We start from the raw sequence: 19,531 nt of genomic DNA on the forward strand, positions 1-19,531 counted from the left end.
TAGCACAAACGATTGGCAGAGGTTTTGTTTTGAAATTCCTAGGTGGGAGGCTGCCGTTTTCCTAGCGTCTCACTTGAAAACCCTTATAACTTCGTACCAGAAGTGGTACAAAGAAAAATTTTGCAATACATTCCGGCACAAACGTAACACAAACGATTGGCATTGGTTTTGTTTTGAAATTTTTAGGAGGGGGGCTGCCGTTTCCCCAGCCCCCCACTTCCAAACCCTTATAACGTCGTACCGGAAGTGGTACAAACGAAAATTTTAGCGGTACATTCCGGCACAAACGTAGCACAAACGATTGCCATAGGTTTTGTTTCGAAATTCCAAGTTTGGAGGCTGCCTTTTCTCCAGCCCCCCCACTTTAAAACCCTTATAACTTCGTACCGGAAGTGGTACAAACGAAAATTTTTGTGGTACATTCCGGCACAAACGATTGCCATAGGTTTTGTTTCGAAATTCCAAGTTTGGAGGCTGCCGTTTCTCCAGCCTCCCACTCTAAAACCCTTATTACTTCGTACCGGAAGTGGTACAAACGAAAATTTTTGCAGTACATTCCGGCACAAACGTAGCACAAACGATTGGCATAGGTTTTGTTTCGAAATTTCTAGGTGGGGGGGTGCCGTTTCCCCAGCCCCCCACTTTAAAACTCATAACTTCGTACCGGAAGTGGTACAAATGAAAATTTTTGCGGTACATTCCGGCACAAACGTAGCACAAACGATTGGCATAGGTTTCTTTTCGAAATTCCAAGGTGAGGGAGCTGCCGTTTCCCCAGCCCCCTCCACTTTAAAACTATTATAACTTCGTATCGGAAGTGGTACAAACGAAAATTTTTGGGATACATTCCGGCACAAACGTAGCACAAACGATTGGCATAGGTTTTTTTTCGAAACTCCAAGGTGGGGTGCTGGCGAAATGCACCTTAAATAATTGCTAGCTTATTCTGAGATCGGTGTTATGGCTGCAACGACAGTAGCAACTAGAGATGCAAAAAAGACGGGTGTTTTGAATCGATGTTTTTTTTTTCACATAAACAGCCGGCTTTTTCCGAAAAAATAAATAAACGAGAACTGGAAATTTTGGCTTTTTTCACTTTCATGATCTTTCTATCTAAATAGCTTTCTTATAGTAGCCTATATTCCTTAGTTAGATTAGAATTCCATGACCTAAATGCCATATTTCGCTCTGAAATTCACCATCAAGATGGATGGAGCACATGTTTAACGAATTAAAGTTAACATGAAGAATGTAGTATTTGAGGGCAATTTTATAGGCTATTTAACTTCATTTTAACTTTTGAGTTATCAGCATTTTTTCCTTCTCTAAATCATTTTAGTTTGTCATCCGTGTTTCATTTCCAAGAGCTTAGTACTCTACCTCCTAGCGCAAACGTTAACTTATGTTTTTCTATATATCCGTCAAAGCGCACGTTTTTCAATATATCCATCAAACCGTACTTCCACATTTCTGTTATACTGTAGCTTCGCAACGATTTAGCAATAATTTTCCGGATACAATCTTGAATACTAATTTATACAAATAATCATTAGCGGATTGAGAAAAGTAATTTGGGAGGGGTTTCTCTGATTGTTTCGTTTTCTAAAATGTTCTAATTTTATTTGGGACGAGCTTGAAGTTTATGAGTACAGGCATAATATTTCGTTTCGTTGATATATTTAGCGATAATCTTCCGAATACAACCTTGAAGATCATTTTATACTGAGAATGAGTGGCGGATTTGGAAGAGTATTTTGGGAGGGGATTTTCTTACTAATGTTTAGTTTTTCTAAACATTCGTAATTTTTATTTGACGGGAGCTTAAAGTTTGTAAGTAAAGGCATAACTAATAGATATTTCCTTTGTTTTAGACATTCCGTAATTTTGGGGAACAGGCTTCAGTCCGAAATAGCACCCCTTTAACCTTCGCAAAACAGTCGCTGCTGGTAATTAGTAATAATAACGCAAGGAAGTCGGCCAACTCACAGTACACGCACTATTTCTACTTCACAGATAGAATGAAGAAAAACTTTGTCAGAATACTCGAATGCTGGGTTGAATCCCGATCTTCATAATAGAAGCGCAAAAGCTCTACTCAGCCATCTTTGTTGTACAGTTGTATTTATCTTCATTCCCCTTTAAATATATTCCTTATTCCTCTTTTTTTTGGTGGTGGTGGGGTGGGGAGAGTTCCGTCACGATATGAAGGGTGTGAGCCAAGAAGATGGTAACCAACAAATTTTCAGTTGTTGTGTTATGCAGCAGATAGACAGCAACATACCGCTTTGTTCAGTCCTTCATGTATAGTATTATGTGAAAAATCAGCTTTCCGACTTTCAAAATGCATTGTGCAGCAGAAAATCTCTAATTTCTTAAAATAATAAAATTGTGGGTTAAAATGTTCTTGCCTCACACCCTTCATATTTTGAATCGCTCTTGTTAAAAATTCAAGAAACTTGAGAACTGAGTAAACCGTAATGGTGGTTATATAAAACTATAGCATTTCAAGAATATACAGAACCAAAAGCTCTAGATGTGCAGCCTTTATTTTAATTTTAGTTTGTTCCAAAAAGAGGGTATGAATATTTTGAAGTAAAAATACTACATAGAATTTTGCTAGTTGTTTGTGTATTTTTTTAAAAGAAGTATTTACTTTTAGAGTTGGCTGGTTTACACCAGCTGCTTTTTTCTATTTGTTAAATAAACAACTGGTTTAAACCAAAAAAAATAAATAAAAAGAACGAAAAATGTGAATCGTGAGAACTTCACGGTGATGTTTAAACACATCAAACAATCTGCGTTAGTTTTATTTCCTTTTCACTTTTTAATCCAGGTGTCCCATGTTCAATTCTCGGTTGAAACACAACCCTTCTTTCATGCGTAAACAAAGTAGCGGTTCGGATGTAACTTTAATCGAGTCTTCTCCTTGATAACCTCGGTATTACGTAAGGATGTTAAGCCTGAACATACGAAACGAAACCAAATTGTATATTTCTTCATGCCTGAATGCCTGTTATTTTATAAAGAAGCCAATGTTGCTTAAATATATTGATAGAAATTGGCATAATTTATCGATTGCCTACGTAGCTTCCAACATTAGCTTGGATTGGACTTTCAATGATATGTACGTACTAAATTTGTTATTTAAAACCTCAGTTTTAGCATATTGATTATGATACCTTTAAGTTTTACATGCGAAGCAATAACAGGATTTTTCCTTTTTTCTTTACATTTAGAGTAATCACGGGATTTTCCCGATGGCTAGGGCGGTTGTTTCCCACTTTAAGAAATTTATTGACCGGACTTCTTTAATCTTATGCGACCTCTTCCAGCATAACCGTGTTGTTGCATAATAACACCAAGGCGAAGCAAACTTATTTCCATCAATATATAATATAAATACATAAAGCAAAATATCTAAACCCAAAAAGCCTGGTTTAAGCCAAAAAAGCCAAGTTTAAACTTTCCCCCAAAAACGGATTTTTGGCATTTTCAAAAACAACCATGGTTCTTCCCAACCTGCTTAGTTTTATATATAGGAGGTTAAAAAAATTCTTATTATATACATTGGTTAATCCTTTGGAAATCATAATGTAAATACGTTGAGAAGTAAAATTGTTTGAAATATCTTTTCGAAATTCATGATTTAATTTCGAGGTTTTATATTATTATCGGCATCAGCCACTAATCAAATGACCTTTGTGTTATAGAGAAGCGAAACAAAATCTGTTTTATCAATTTAAAGGAGAATGTTGATAAAAGCCCAAAATTTCCCAAGCAAAAAAGCGAAACAGAAAATACCGAGTTTTTTTCAAAAAAGCCGGGTTTTTTCCGAGGCCTTGCATCTCTATATTATAATAATGATTATTGTTAATAAATAGGATGTTGAAATTAGGTTTTGTTCCATGAAGTTGGAAAGTCAACTACGAAATCTCATAAGTAGTTATATAATGCTTATATGAATCATTTAGTAGCATTTGAGTTTCGCAATAGTTCGTAAGGGCAGTGAGACTTTGAAGCCAGCCGGTAGGACAGAAAACCCACAGAACAATGGTGTATATGTAGAAGCCAGGGATCAAGTTTTGTTGGTCACTAATTTTGGATTACAATGGTCTCGACATTCTCTCATTAAATTAACAGTTGAATCCCTTTGGAGCAAATATATGGATTTCATGAAGAGACCGAAGTAAAAAAAAATATGCAAGACTACTGTGAATATGTGATGACAGACGGATAGAAAAAGTTGTCAAAAAAGTGAATGCACAGATTATTGCTAACCATTCGCATTAAAATTGAAAACATTGCGTATTAGAGTAAGCTATGGTTTGTTTCATAGTTACTACGGATAAAATAGTAAAATAAATAAATTAATTCCATTAGACAAATAAATTATAATATTCCAGAGCAACAGAAGTTTTAAGTGATGCCAGATTACGACGTCCAATAGTATATTAGTCATCTATATATATAAAAGAGAACGCACAAATCCTTTGTTCCCTCATCACGCTAATACGGCTGAACCAATTTCTTTTATTTTTGGGGGGTTATTAGGATTTGGACCCTAGATGGTTTTTATCATATCACTTTAATTTTTAATTACCAGTGTCTTGAGATAATTGACCATTCAAGTGTCCATAACGTACAAATCCTTTGTTAGTTCATCATAGGTAAAAATAAACGTATTTATATGCAACCCGCATGACCGTGTCACTCGGCGGGTTAACATAAATGACAGGCGACATAATGTTAACATTTACTGCAATCTACTATGGTAAAAATTATCTAAGTAACAAAGTTTATTGCGTTCCGGGGTGACCGCAGCTAAGCGGCGTGAACGCTGCTAGTATTATATGAACTAATAGTATATTAGTTCAATAGTAGAATAGTATTTTTGTGTGTTGTTCCTAAGTGTTAATGCAAGTAACATGATAATGGTCTTAACGTTTTAAAATCCCTCCCTTGCCAATTTTAAACTTACTGCCTGTTTCGTTTTATTGTTTTATATTATATCTTGTTTTGCAGTATTCTTGCCGTTTAGTACTTCATTTTCGACGTTAAAACAAAAATATTAAATTCGATGGTACGAATAGGTGAGTTAAGTTGGTTTTGTGTTTAACGTCCCTTTCAGCGGTGCGGCTATGAGACGGGACCTACTGATTAAAATGGAATCCGAATCACATGAGCTCCCGCCGGGAACTCGGGTCTCCCACCTGGTATGAATAATGTATATTGTTTCGGTGTTTCTTGTAGGCATATAATATTGTTCTCCCGCTGGCTTTGTAGCTGACACGTGCTTCTTTGGTCATATTGTTTCACGGAAGCAATTATAAAATCTGAACTATTATAGTGGTTCGGATTCCACCTTGAACTATAGGTCTCCCTCTCATACAGCCTCGGTGCAGAAAGAAACAATAACCTTCATCAAACACACAAACAGATATAACCCTTCTTTAGTCTCGCCATTCCATTTCAAAATGAAACGAAATCTTACAGTTTAACGTCCCACGTTTATGCCAGTTAGGTTACGGGAGGCGATGACTAAGGCAAGTGAATTGTGATGGAATAATTAGTGGAATGAGAATGTGGAAGGAAATGGGAGTACTCCAAGAAAACCCATGGAAACGATGTTGTCCACCACAAACTAACTTCCCCGGGGGATTGAATCAATGCGCTATTCCATTCGAAATGAAATGAAATGAAATTTCTAGTTTTACATCCCTTGGTTATACTCTATAGCTTATAATAGACGTGTGATTAATGAGAGTGAATGATTATAAAATAATTGGTGCAAAGGAAATGTGGAAGGAAATTGGAGGACCCAAGTAAGTGAACAGCATTAATCCATGTGTTTCATTTGTTACAAAGTTAAGTAGTGTTTAAAGCAATTGTTCTAATTGCATTGCTCAAATTTACTCACTGAACTCGCACTTTACACTTTTTACACACAATATCTTTGTTTGTTTGTTAGTGTGTTCGTTTGTTACATTTACTCGTTTTGCAAATGCCCAGTTGGTTTGGGTGCTCACTTGTACATACCCAGTCATGGTCGAGATACTGCATTCTGGTGCCTATGGAAATGTAGCTTTATGGATGACGCAACCCTTGGGAGCTTATCAGGAAAATAGCTCCATTAATAAAGCAGGTATGAATGCATACTCTGTTTTCCTATAGCCATAACACACAAAAGCTCGCATACGCCTTTTGTAGAGTTGACAAACAGGTGTGTGTGTGTGTATGTGTGTGTTGCTCTATTATGTTGCTATAAAGTGCTCGTAAAAGAGAACGGGGGTGGTATGTCTTATTTTATGTTTCTGCGCATAGCTGTAATCTGCTCCTGAACTGGAACAGTCTGCGGTCTGCTGTGTGTGTAGGTGTGTGTGTGTGTTATTTTTTAATCTGTGCTCTATTATGTTGCCATAATCTGCTCTGGCGGAATCGGAACAGTTTTGCGCATATGCGGAGTAGGTCAAAAATTGGTCTCCATATTGAATACAAAATGGAGGGCGAATACACCCCATTATTCTATGCTTTGTTGAGAAAAATGCTCATAAAAGGGAACGAATCTTTGCTATGTTATGTTAAATAAGCCGTAGTCTTTTATTAGCTCTGCTATGTTACATAGTCTTATGTAATTTCTGCTATGTTTAAATAAGGGGTGGAAACTATGCTCATAAAAGGGAACGAATAAACCCCTGCTATGTTATATCTGCTATGTTTAATAGGTGGATGGAAAATGTGTTATCCATCTGCTATGTGTTCGTAAAGTGCTCATAAAAGGGATCGAATCTCATGTGGCATGTGCGCGGGGTCCGGCGCCAACCAATCAGCGCTGCACTTCTAAAAGACAGTGCGCGTGGCCAGCCAATCAGCGTCAAGGCACGGGGTCCGGCGCCAGCCAATCAGCGTAGAGGAAGTGTGGTCCGGCGAAAGCCAATCAGCGGGTCCAGCGCCAGCCAATCAAGGTGAAGGGGACGGGTCCGACGCCAGCCAGTCAGCGCAGTAGATACTCCTAAAATGGAGGTCGTAAAAGAGCGTGGTTGGACGGTTCAAGGTGGGCGAAGTCGCGAGTCCGGTGCCGGCCAATCAGCGTGAAAGAGGCGTGGTCTGGTGCCAGCCAATTGGCGTGAAGGGGGCGTGTCCAGCCAATCAGCGTCAAGGGTTTGTGCATGCGCAGTAGGAAAAAGCGCCAACGGACCCCTATCTACTCACGTTCCCTTCATCCCACCGGGATTTGCGCAGTGTATGTATGGAGCAGTGTTTGTAAAACAAAATTACTAATTCGAATGTTATAACTTGATCTACTACGACATTTGTATTAATTGCATGGAAAAGAAAATAATATACATACATACAATATGTAACAGTGTTTCAACAAAAATTAAAAACTAATATGGTTTGCAATGTACCTCAGATTCAATTCTCATCGAAACAAATAATATGTTTACGACATCTATTTAAAACGGCACTGTTAAATCTAAACATGTTTAGGCATAGGCCTATTTTTACTAAGTTTTGTACCGTTCTCCACACCTCTTCAGAACAGTTTTTGTAATCCTTGTTTTAAAAAATAATTTTCCCGATTATTATTACTTTTATTTGTTCTCATATATGGAGAAGATTTTTAGAAACGGTGCAGAATATATTGTTTGTCGCTTACTTCGCTCATCACCGGCAATGATATTGTCGGGGCTTCCACCGATATTGTTGGCAACGTGTGCAAAGCACGCCGACACCGACACCGATATTATCACGGCTTCCTCCGATTTTGTCGGTATCGTGTACAGACACGCTAAACCATACTCTGGCCCAGTAGTTGCAGAACTCAAAATGGTTGATTTACTCATAATACATGTAGAAAGATACTATATTTATATTTGTATAAATAGATAAAACCCGAATTTATCTTTTGGGTATATAAAAGCCTCGATATTTGTATATATAGGTAAAAACCGGAATGTGTCCTTTGGTTACCTAAAAATAGGTTCGATCTTATTTTAGAGGAAACGCGATACTGCTATTGTTGATTTGATTTTATTTGATTTGAATTTAGCGTTTGTTTGAGTATCGAGTCTACATAAAACATGAAATTATTGTGGGATACAAAGCACATGAACTTCCACTGGAGATCGAAAAAAAATAAATCATTGAGTTTTACGTCCTACGGTTATGGCTAGGCTAGGCTAAAGGGGACGGAGATTATGAGAAATGAATGAAATGGTGGAATGAATAAAGTGGGAGGAAACGGGAGATCCCCTAGAAAACCCATGCACACGGTGTTTGTCCACCACAAAGTTCACTTAGCAGGAGCAGAATTTGAACCCATGACCCCATAACCCTTAATTCTGAAACTATATGCAACACGAAAGCCTAACTTAACGTAGGGTTCCAGAGGTAAACGCTCTACCACTGAGCCATCGCAGCCTCCCACCGGATATCGAACGGAACTCTTCTTGCTTAACGACTATTAAGGATAAGCTTTCATTGTGGTTCAAATGCTGTACATTGATTGTACATTTAAGTAATGTGTTAATAGGAGAGCCATCAGCATTATGAAGTCGTTGTTGAAACGGCTCTGTCAATACTCCTTTCAGTAACGGTGAAATATACCCAACTGCTGAAACGGCTGCCCCTGTATCCACTAGAAATTTTATCATCTGATCGTTGCATTTTAAATTAACATATAATGGTTTTCTCTTCATTGTAGTTATTGGTAATTAGTCCTAGAAAAGAAATAATACACGTGGTTTTAAAATAACGACTGCTTCATTTGTTGATCTTGAACCTTATATTACTCTATCTCTTAACTATTAAAGTAATTAAGCCGTTTACTTTGATACAACATATATTATCTTCTATTTGAAGACATGAAGATTTCCCATCAACAACCAATTTACAAACTTAGTACAATAATCCTGATAAACAATCCAGGCTTCTTCTTTTTCCTCTTTTTAGGCATGTGCACGGAACTCCATTTCCTCCTTCAACAGAAAGAAAGAAAAACAAACATTATATTATTTTTGTTATGTGAATAAAGATAGAGTTTAGCTTAAAATATTCCTAGAAGGAAGGCGAAGGGTTTAACATAACCCTTAATTCTGAAACTATATGCAACACGAAAGCCTAACTTAACGTAGGGTGCCAGTTATATACTATGTAGTTTGATTGAGAATGGAGTTAAGAAGAATCACTATCTTTTTCTTTTTAGTTTAACTTCCCACATTTATGCACCGAAGACAAGGGAGACAGTGACGATAAGATAATGATGGAAATAGGAAAGAACAGAATACCTCGAGAAACCCCAATCGCATGCCATTTGTTCACTACGAGGCCCACTTGGCTAAGTGTGAGCTCGGATCGAAAAAGACATCGCTCTACCAGTGAACGACTGGTGTACATTTCTGTTGGGGTTCACCTAAGTATAAGAAGAAACATAGTCTGATCTATTTCCCTTATATGAGCTCCCTTGTGGCTACATGGTTAACATATGTGTCTTCGATGCTGGAGACGTGGGTTTGATTCCCAGAGGGAGTTCATGTGTTTCGGATCCCATGTTAAGCTCTAGGATAGGGGTGCGATTCTTCCCGAAAAATCCGAGACCGTCACGGAATTGAGATCTGCGTCCCCAATATATTTCTCGGGACGCTGAAATGTCCGGATTTGAACGAAGAAGAAGGGAAGGGAATATTACAGTTGGCTTTTTTTCACAGGATTAGGTAAAAAATTATTCTCTTCAGCTTCTGAGTATGGCAATTCAAAAGTTGAAGAAAAACTTGAATTCTTAAAACATGGATTTAATTATATGCACGATTTAACTACTTTTACATTGAACGAAGCATTCGTTTTATTGGGCGAAGGACAAAAGGTTTTACTCCTCCATCTTATTGTTATTTTTAATATTCTATTTCAATCTGCATCTTTCTTCTGAAATCTTTTAATCAATAATCCCTGACCGACATTTTTGGTAATTTTCCGCTGACCATTCAAGAAGAAAAAATATATTATTTTAATTAAAAAAACTAAACAGACAACAATGGGAAAATTTTGGAGTTTTTTAACAGAAGCTTATAAGGTGGGGAGAAAACTTTTTTCAACTATTTGCCAATGCATTAACAGTTCTAAGAAAAAAGGACACCAACATGAAGTGACAAAACGTGTGAAAGGTAATACAGTACCCTGAATGAGCTAAAACAGACTATGAAAGCCATGAAATTTAAAAGATCATAATAAATAAATTTTTAAAAAATGCTTACTAGGTGGAGGGAGTAAATCATCTGCTTACGTTTGGTAATTAAGGAGGAAAAGATCTCCTAAAATGACGTAATACTTAAAGAACTGTATCTAATCGAAGAAATTAAATTAGTACATAACACATATTTCCTTTTAAGCATTTCAAAGATTCTTGTAATTTAGTAGTGTCCTGGATTTTCATTTTGAAATATAGCAACCATACTGTAGGATCACGTCTCATGTAGCCTTGCTAGTGAACGGAACACTAAACTCCAACTCAACTAACTCACAATTCCCATATGTGAGACTTACTACTGTTTAAAAATACATCACTTTCTCTAAGAAGAAATAAAGAATAGGCTATTTAAACAATTAAATAACATACACTAATTAGAATTTTATTGTGGCTAACTAAGAAGAAATATTGTCTTCAGTGATAACACATAAGATTCATATTTCACGTCAATTCGAATTCCGTATTATATAGTTTCCTACGGGGTGTTAGGCTAGATCCTGGATGCGACTTTCCATTGCATAACGATTGATAGGTAGATACGATGGATATCAAAAGTTTATATTATAGCGCTGTGTTGTGTAAATACTCTTTTAATCTGAATAATTGAATTTAACAATTATGATTTTACACAATTTGAGAAATGGACAACTATGAGAAAACCGCTTGTTATATTTTTCTGATAAATTTAAATCTCCTTTCGTACGTTTATTAAGCATAGCATTCAGCTATCTTGCAAATGTGTGTATAATTCTGATGTTTCGTATGCGGATTCGGATGCACTGGCTTCCGTTTTTAGTGGTCGCCTCTGTTACGGAAGCACAAAGATAGAGTCAGTCTTTCTTTAAAATTTTAAAATATTATTACCTTTTCAAAAAACTTTCCAAATGTAAAGTATCAATCGAAAAATTTAATAGAACTGGACAAAATAATATGCGTGAGGTAAGAAGCTCATATCTAGTTTTTTTTATAAAAAAAAAACTGTAAAATTAAATATTGATATGGGAGAACCGTAACACTTATTGACATGAATGTGATAATGAAATATACACTTATTAAACTCTTCATTACGATCTTAGCAAGATAACAATACATAGTATGATTAATGAGATTTATATCCCAAAATTATTATTAACATGAACTTTAACATATGTTTCTTTGTAATATTGTGTATTTCATATAAAACATATGAATCAATAGACTATATCGAGCTAAATAAAACACAAGTCGATGATAAGTTATCATTCCTAGTTTTCCAGTTAAACGAAAAGAGAACTTACAACTCTAGCAACTGTGTCGTTTATTTCCAATAATAACTGATTTTTATTTTCTGACATAAATTGTAATTGAATTGGGTATTACATGCTTAGTAAAAATGAACTTTTAACTAGGAAATTATAGATCTATTTATTAATGATTTATAGATCTTTTATCTTTTATCTTCTATTAAGAAATTATAGATCTTTTACAAACATTGACACTGACACTCCTTTACGCATATACTAATTGCAACTGAACCTTACAATTCAACTGTCTCGCATGTTGTTATCTTTTATTATAATTCTTCATTCTTCAGTATCCAGTTCCTTACAAGAATAATGCCAAGTTATAGCTGAATAACATACTCAGTCAATAGGCGGGGTTTACCGAGTTTAATTCCTGATGGTAATTCATGTACTTCGGATCTCACGTTAAGCGGTAGGTTCTCGTCTCATATAGCCTTGCTGCTGAAAGGTTAGCTTAACTCAAATTAAATTAATAACTTACAAGGTTATGTAAATACATTTCGAATAATCAGTATATTGAGATTTACTACTCAAATAGGGGCGTTCACAGAGAATGGTTCCTGGGGTCCTGATTCCCCTGAATACCCCACTTTTTCGAAAATTTAGTGTAAATTTAGGAGTGACTTGATAAGGTTTAATGTAATTTATAGACATATTGAATGTGTACCCTTTCTGAAATAAGTTTATTCGTGCATCCCTGTATTCAATAGTCTAAAATATGTTCCCATTTATTTAATATACTGTATATAAAATTATAATATGCACTGTCCATTTCGTAATCCTACACGTTATTACAAACTGAGTATATATGACTGTATTATGACTAGACTTGGCAACAATAGAAAACGTACTGTAAATAAAATTTCGTGATTTAGTAAACCATGACCAAGCGTAACCACTTTACCATAAATCATACAGAAATATGTTAAACGTAAGGTAGGAGATGCAACGATTAGAAGTCGAAAATTGACGGGAAACGAAATGTAAAAATTCGTTGTAAATGAGTTTGAAGACGACACTGATAACACATTTGGTTGGAAATCACAGAGCTGATACACAATTCGTTCAAAATGGATGATCGTGCTAAAACTTCAGACATCTAGCAATCCTATAGAGAAGGGGATATACGTTTGTAACCTAATTTTCAACTTTTTTATACGTTAATTAGCTCTCATTATCAACATAAAGTAGAAAATCCTTATACGTAATAAATGAAAAGTGTATGTCTACTTGCGCTACATTTTTATGCATTTAACAATATGTTGGAAATATACGTAGAACGTCTCTCTCTCTCTCTTGTATCTCTGAATTATCTCGTAAGACAGGTAACTAAGGAGATATGATGATCATAAGTTTTATTTGGAGATCTATCTCTCATTTAATTTCTTTAGAAGACTGTTTACTTTGTAACGATACTACATACAATGGGAGATATTCTTTTAAGAAAGAAAATAGACAACTATAAAAGAGTATTTCTCGAGTTAAATGAAAAGCAATGGATCCAGCATTTAATAGTTCTAACTATTTTCATAGCTAGCTACACTAAAATAAAATTAAAAAATAAAAACTTAATTTAGTCTCACATAGTATGAAGCTTTAATTCTCTGATTGAAAAAGTTCTATCAATCACTGCAAAGTGAATATGTAAAACTTACCGATAAGTTCTTCCATAAATAAAGCCATTTACTATTGAAAGCATATCTTAAAGCCACTTTTATAATATGCATGTAATTTATATTGACGTTTACATTATTAAAACACTTACTTACGTGATCCATAGCAAATAAAAATCATTTGCTACTAATAACAGAATTGCGTCTTATTATTACTTTTTTTTTACAATCGGAATCCATGGAAAACTTTTTAATTTAATGTTTAGTGTAAGATATGTTGCAAATTTCATAGGTATTAAAATCAAATTATGTAGTATTTTCAAATGCTGAGTAACAGTATTTCGGAAATAAATAATTCTATGATGTCACTTTAATTATGACGCTCTTGCTTCTTATATTTTTCGGATGAGGCTCTTGAACTCCTAACCCATTTTTCTTCGTTTACTCAAATACAGGTTATTTTACCAGATTTAATGAAATCCGATAGGACTATTTTCTAGATTAAATTTTAAAGCTAACGTCAATCAATAATTTCTTGCTTTAGAGTATAGCATTGGGGATCTCAAGGTATGTGTTACATCTTTCTCCGACTAATCGCGTTAGAAAATATAAGAAAATAACTTCTCATGTATGGTAAACCGCGTTATGTAAATTTTGAATATTTGTTAAATTATTACGAATACTTGAAAGGACTCCATGTGCGAATTGACCTACATTTATTTTGGATATGTCTAACATTTTTTTAAAGAATTATCCAGTGCTTTATTATTTGTTTCTTTCTTTAATTTTACATTTATAGAATCAGAAACCAGTAGTATTTTCTTTTAAAATGAACCATTAAATCAAATACGTCATTTGTTTAACTTGGCATATGGCTGCGTCGCATGGTGAAAATAATACACGAAGGGCGACACTGTACTCGACATATCCGAATTTTCTCACATACAGTTATTAAAAATTGTATGATCTTTCATATTCATATTCTGTGATCTTTCATACCTTACAGGCCTGTGTACAGTACATAAAAAGCAAGTAACAATGTCACCTGTACGCCACGTGAAGAAATTTGGTTTGTATAGCGTGATTTTTTTCATTTAATATTGAAACCCAAAATGATAGAAGATAGGTACCATTTCCGGCAGAAGCATAGAAATTAAGAGTGGTAATGGAGTTTATTATTAATACGCTTAATTAAGAAAACTACTTAGAACGCTTCTCGCTCTCTTTTAGGTTTTCACTCCTTAGCGATCAACGTTAAAACCGGACGTGGTTGACTCGTTCTTGTTAGAAAAAAGGGCTAAGAAACAAAACAGTACCTATTCTTAGAACACAAAATCTATTTCAAAAACCACTTCTCGCTATATCTTATCCGTTGCTGAATGTTCATCAATATTGGAATTTACGTTGTCATGTCTGTAATTATATTACTTTTGGTTTTAGTAGAGACTTAAGGAGGGAGATGGAATGCATTCTTGAGACGCATTATCGGTTGCAGGGAACTGTTTCTACCCATGTACTCCCTCTTTTAGCTCTACAGTGATCAATGTCAAAATCGAAACTGACTGATTCCTATCATTTTCGGTTTAGACATCACCTCAACGAACTCGATTGCTAATTTTCGAACCTCTACCTCCTGGTGATCCAACAAGTAGCTAATGAGCTTTTAGTTTTAATTTTATTAATTTTTATCGTTTTCCGGGCGTGTGAACGCACAAACGAACAAGACAATATACTATAAAGGAGTTTCGGAAAACCAAATTTCTTAATGGAACAGTCTGTTCTAATTTTACAGTCCCTTTTCATTAGAAAGTATTGTGTTCAACTGCTCGATAGTATGTATTCATCTTTGAATACTTCATTTATATTTCTTCCTTGTTTGGTCTTCATTTGAATGAGAATACAGCCTATTTAAAAGTATCATAAACTATCTACGATATTGGAAAGTAAATACTATGAAGAATTTCTTTACTGAAGAGACGGTGTAACCGTCTCCAAAAGTTGAAGGGAAAATAAATGGAGAATCATCCAAAAAGTAGCTTTCATATGACGATTCATCAAATACGCAGAAGCAACAATGAAAAATAATAAATGTATGCGCTTTAAATAACATGGTAACTGACGAGTAGTGCCTGTTCTGTAATATTAATACCTGTATAATTATGATAACTAGCATTCTCAATCTCAATATTGCAATAGAAAGTCATAATAGCTATGTACTACCAAAATAAAGGGTTAGTTTGTGGACTCAAATATACTGCTATTTGAGTTGAGTTGAGTTAAACGTTCCTTTCAGCAGAAAAGCTATATGAGACGAGATCTACTGATTAACAGGGAATCCGAACCACGTGGGCTACCGCAGGGAATCAAACCCGGGTCTTCCACGTCAAGGACGCGTACGCTAACCGCTTAGCCACAAAGGAGCTCCACTGCTGTTTTTGCCACTAATAATAGTTCATTCTTGTATGGATGTGCAAAATGTACTTACACGTAATATACATAAGTAGTACGAAATGGATCGATCTGGGCCAGAATTGGAACAACATTAATCAACTCAGGAGCCCTGGGAAATTGAGCACCGTGCACCGTGAGCCCACGGTCTTTTACGACCTCCATTTTAGGGGTGAATTTATTCCCTTTTATGAGCACTTTTAAGTGGGTGTATTCGTTCTCTTTTACGACCTCCATTTTAGGGGGTGAACTCGTTCCCTTTTATGGGCATATTTTCCAACCGCTATTTGAACATAGCAGACTATGAACATACAGCAGAACAGATAACACATAAGAGTACGTAACACACAGCAGAGCAGATAACACATAAGACTCGTTCTCTTTTACGACCTCCATTTTAAGGGGTGAACTCATTCCCTTTTATGAGCACTTTTTCAACCCTTATTTTAACATAGCAGAAATTACGAACACATAGAAGAGCAGATAACACATAAGACTACGTAACACACAGAAGATCAGATAACAGATAAGAATATGAAACATAGAAGGGGTGTATTCGTTCTCTTTTATGAGCATATTTTTCAACCCCTATTTTAACATAGGAGATAACACATAAGATTACGAACAGATAGAAGAGCACATAAAACTACGCAACACACAGCAGAACAGATAACAGATAAGAATATGAAACATAGAACTGGTGTATTCGTTCTCTTTTATGACCATATTTTCCAACCCCTATTTTGAGATAACAGAAATTACATAAGATTACGAACACATAGAAGAGCAGATAATAAACACAACAACCTCCATTTTAGGGGTGTATTCATTCCCTTTTATGAGCATATTTTTCAACCCTTACGAACACATAGCACAAATTACACTGAGACTATGAACACACAGCAGAACAGATAATACATAGCACAGCTAATAAAAGAACATGGCTTATTTTTCAACCCCTATTTTAACATAGCAGAAATTACACTGAGACTATGAACACACCTCAGAGCATAAGAGTACGTAACACACAAGGGTGTATTCATTCTCTTTTATGAGCATATTTTCCAACCCCTATTTCAACATGACAAAGACTACGAAACATGGCGGACATAGCACAGGGGGTGTATTCATTTTCTCCACCCCTAATTGAACATAGCAGAAATTACACTGAGAGTACGTAACACAAAAAACCTCCATTTTAGGGGTGGACTCGTTCTCAATTACTTTTCCAACCCCTATTTTAACATAGCAGAAATTACACTGAGACTATGAACATACAGCAGAGCAGATAACAAACACAACCACCTCCATTTTAGGGGTGTATTCATTCCCTTTTATGAGCATATTTTTCAACCCCCTATTACAACATAGCACAGATTACATAGCAGAGCTAATACAAGAGTATGGCTAATTTTTCAACCCTTATTTTACCATAACAGAGACTAGGAAACATAGCGGACATAGCACAGAGGGTGTATTCATTTTCTCCACCCCTAATTGAACATAGCAGAAATTACACTGAGACTACGAACACACAGCAGACCAGAGAATACATCTAATTCATTCCCTTTTATGAGTAAATTTACGGGTGTACTCGTTCTCTTTTATAATTACTTTTTCAACACCCTATTTTAAGACAATGAATACCTATGTAACATAGCGATTCGATACGCTCTTTGAACCCTTTTGGATGAAACTCAGCATATGGGGGTTTTCGACCACGCTGATTACAAATATCATACTTATTTTTACCTGGGTCCTATAGTTTATGTGGCATACGCCCTTTCTATGACAATTTTAACCGATTTGGATGAAACTCAGCATATGGGGGTTTTCGACGATGCTGATTACAAATATCATACTTATTTTTACCTGGGTCTGATAGTTTATGTGGCATACGCCCTTTCTATGACACTTAAAACCTAATAACTCAAAAACTAAGCAACGTATTGAGATGGTATTTCCACATTTAGTAATCGACCACCAACTACTACAAGTTCCAAAATAGTGGCCATCGAGGTCAAAGGTCAACATACTTAAAACCTAATAACACGAAAACTGAGCCACATATTGAGGTGCTGTTTCCAAATCTAGTAACTGGTCATCAACTAGTACAAGTTTCAAAATAATGACCATCGAGGTCAAAGGTCAACATACTTAAAACCTAATTACTCGACAACTGAGACAATATTGAAGTGCTGTTTCCAAATCTAGTAACTGGTCATCAACTACTACAAGTTCCAAAATAATGATCGTCGGGGTCAAAGGTCAACATACTTAAAACCTAATAACTCGACAACTGAGCGATATATTGAGGTGCTGTTTCCAAATCTAGAAATTGGTCATCAGGTACCACATGTCCCAAAATAATGTCCACCGAGGTCAAGGGTTAAAATACTTAAAACCTAATAACTCGAAAAAGGTATCCATATATTGAGGTGCTGTTTCCAAATCTAGTAACTGGTCATCAACTACTACAATTTCCAAAATAATGATCATCGAGGTCAAAGGTCAACATACTTAAAACCTAATAACACGAAAACTGAGCCACATATTGAGATGCTCGGTCATCAACTAGTACAAGTTCCAAAATAGTGACTATCGAGGTCAAAGGTCAAAATACTTAAAACCAAATAACTCTAAAATGGATCCACATATTGAGGTGCTGTTTCCAAATCTAGTAATTGGTCATCAACTAGTACATGTTAAAAAATCATGACCATCGAGTTCAAAGGTCAACAAACTTAAAACCTAATAACACGAAAACTGAGCCACATATTGAGATGCTCGGTCACCAACTACTACAAGTTCCAAAATACTGAGCATCAAGGTCAAAGGTCAATATACTTAAAAACTAATGACTCGAAAACTGAGCAAAATATTGAGCTGCTGTTTCCACATTTAGTAATCGGTCACCAAAGACCACATGTCTCAAAAGTGTCAACCATCGAGGTCAAACTCGAAAACGGAGCCAAATATTGAGGTGGTGTTTCCACATTTTGTAATAGTTCATCAATCACTGCAAGTTCCAAAATAATGACCATCGAGAGCTTGTAAACGGAGCAACGGATAAATTTTGTACAAAGCAGAAAAAGTGAAGGAGGAATAAATTTGAGTGGCCTATTGAATTTTGGACCAACGAGAAATGTCATTTTTTCTAGACCATGTTCTAATATTTAAACAAACAAAGGGGTGAATTTGAGTGACCTATTCAATTTTGCATCAACGAGAAATAATTGCGTATTTTAAACAAACAATCGGATAAATATAACCGGCTCAGAAGTTCAATACTATTTTGTACTCTTGAGTCAGCTTTCCAATTTTGTAGCAAGAAGGACCATTTTTTAAACTAACTCAGAATTTCATTTCATTTTTGTAATACTCAAATTTGGATGGAGTGTTTAGTTTTGTACGAACCAGAAAAATTTGATTGGATTATTTCCTTAGGTACCAACTGGAAAAAGTGAAGAAGAGCTACTTTAACTAGCTCATTATGTACTGTTTAAAGAAACGAAAATTGACCATTATGTAACTTTTGAACTACTGAAATGTTCTCTTTTTGTATCAATCAGAAAAAAACGAAGAAGAGCCATTTTAACAAGTTCATAATTTCGATGTTCTACTTTTTATACCAACGAGAAAAAATGAACTAGCTGAATATTTAAATATACGAAAGAATAAATTTCGGTGACCTAATCAGTTATGTACTAAGCAGAAAATTTGTTGGTTTTTGTGCTCTACAAATAAACAGAGGAAAAGCAAAGAGAGACCATTTTATGTGTCTTTTGTAACCAAGAAACAAATTTGAAGGAGGTTTATTTAAACTAACTGAGAATTTCTGTACCTTTTTGTACTATTTAAACAAACGATGGGATAAATTTGAGTGACCTGTTTTTTGTACTAACCAGAAAAATCGAAGAAGGTCCAATTTAGCTTACTCAGAA

Source organism: Thermobia domestica, chromosome 4 (assembly GCF_964235325.1).
Source record: "Thermobia domestica chromosome 4, izTheDome1.hap1.1, whole genome shotgun sequence".
Classification (NCBI taxonomy): domain Eukaryota; kingdom Metazoa; phylum Arthropoda; class Insecta; order Zygentoma; family Lepismatidae; genus Thermobia; species Thermobia domestica.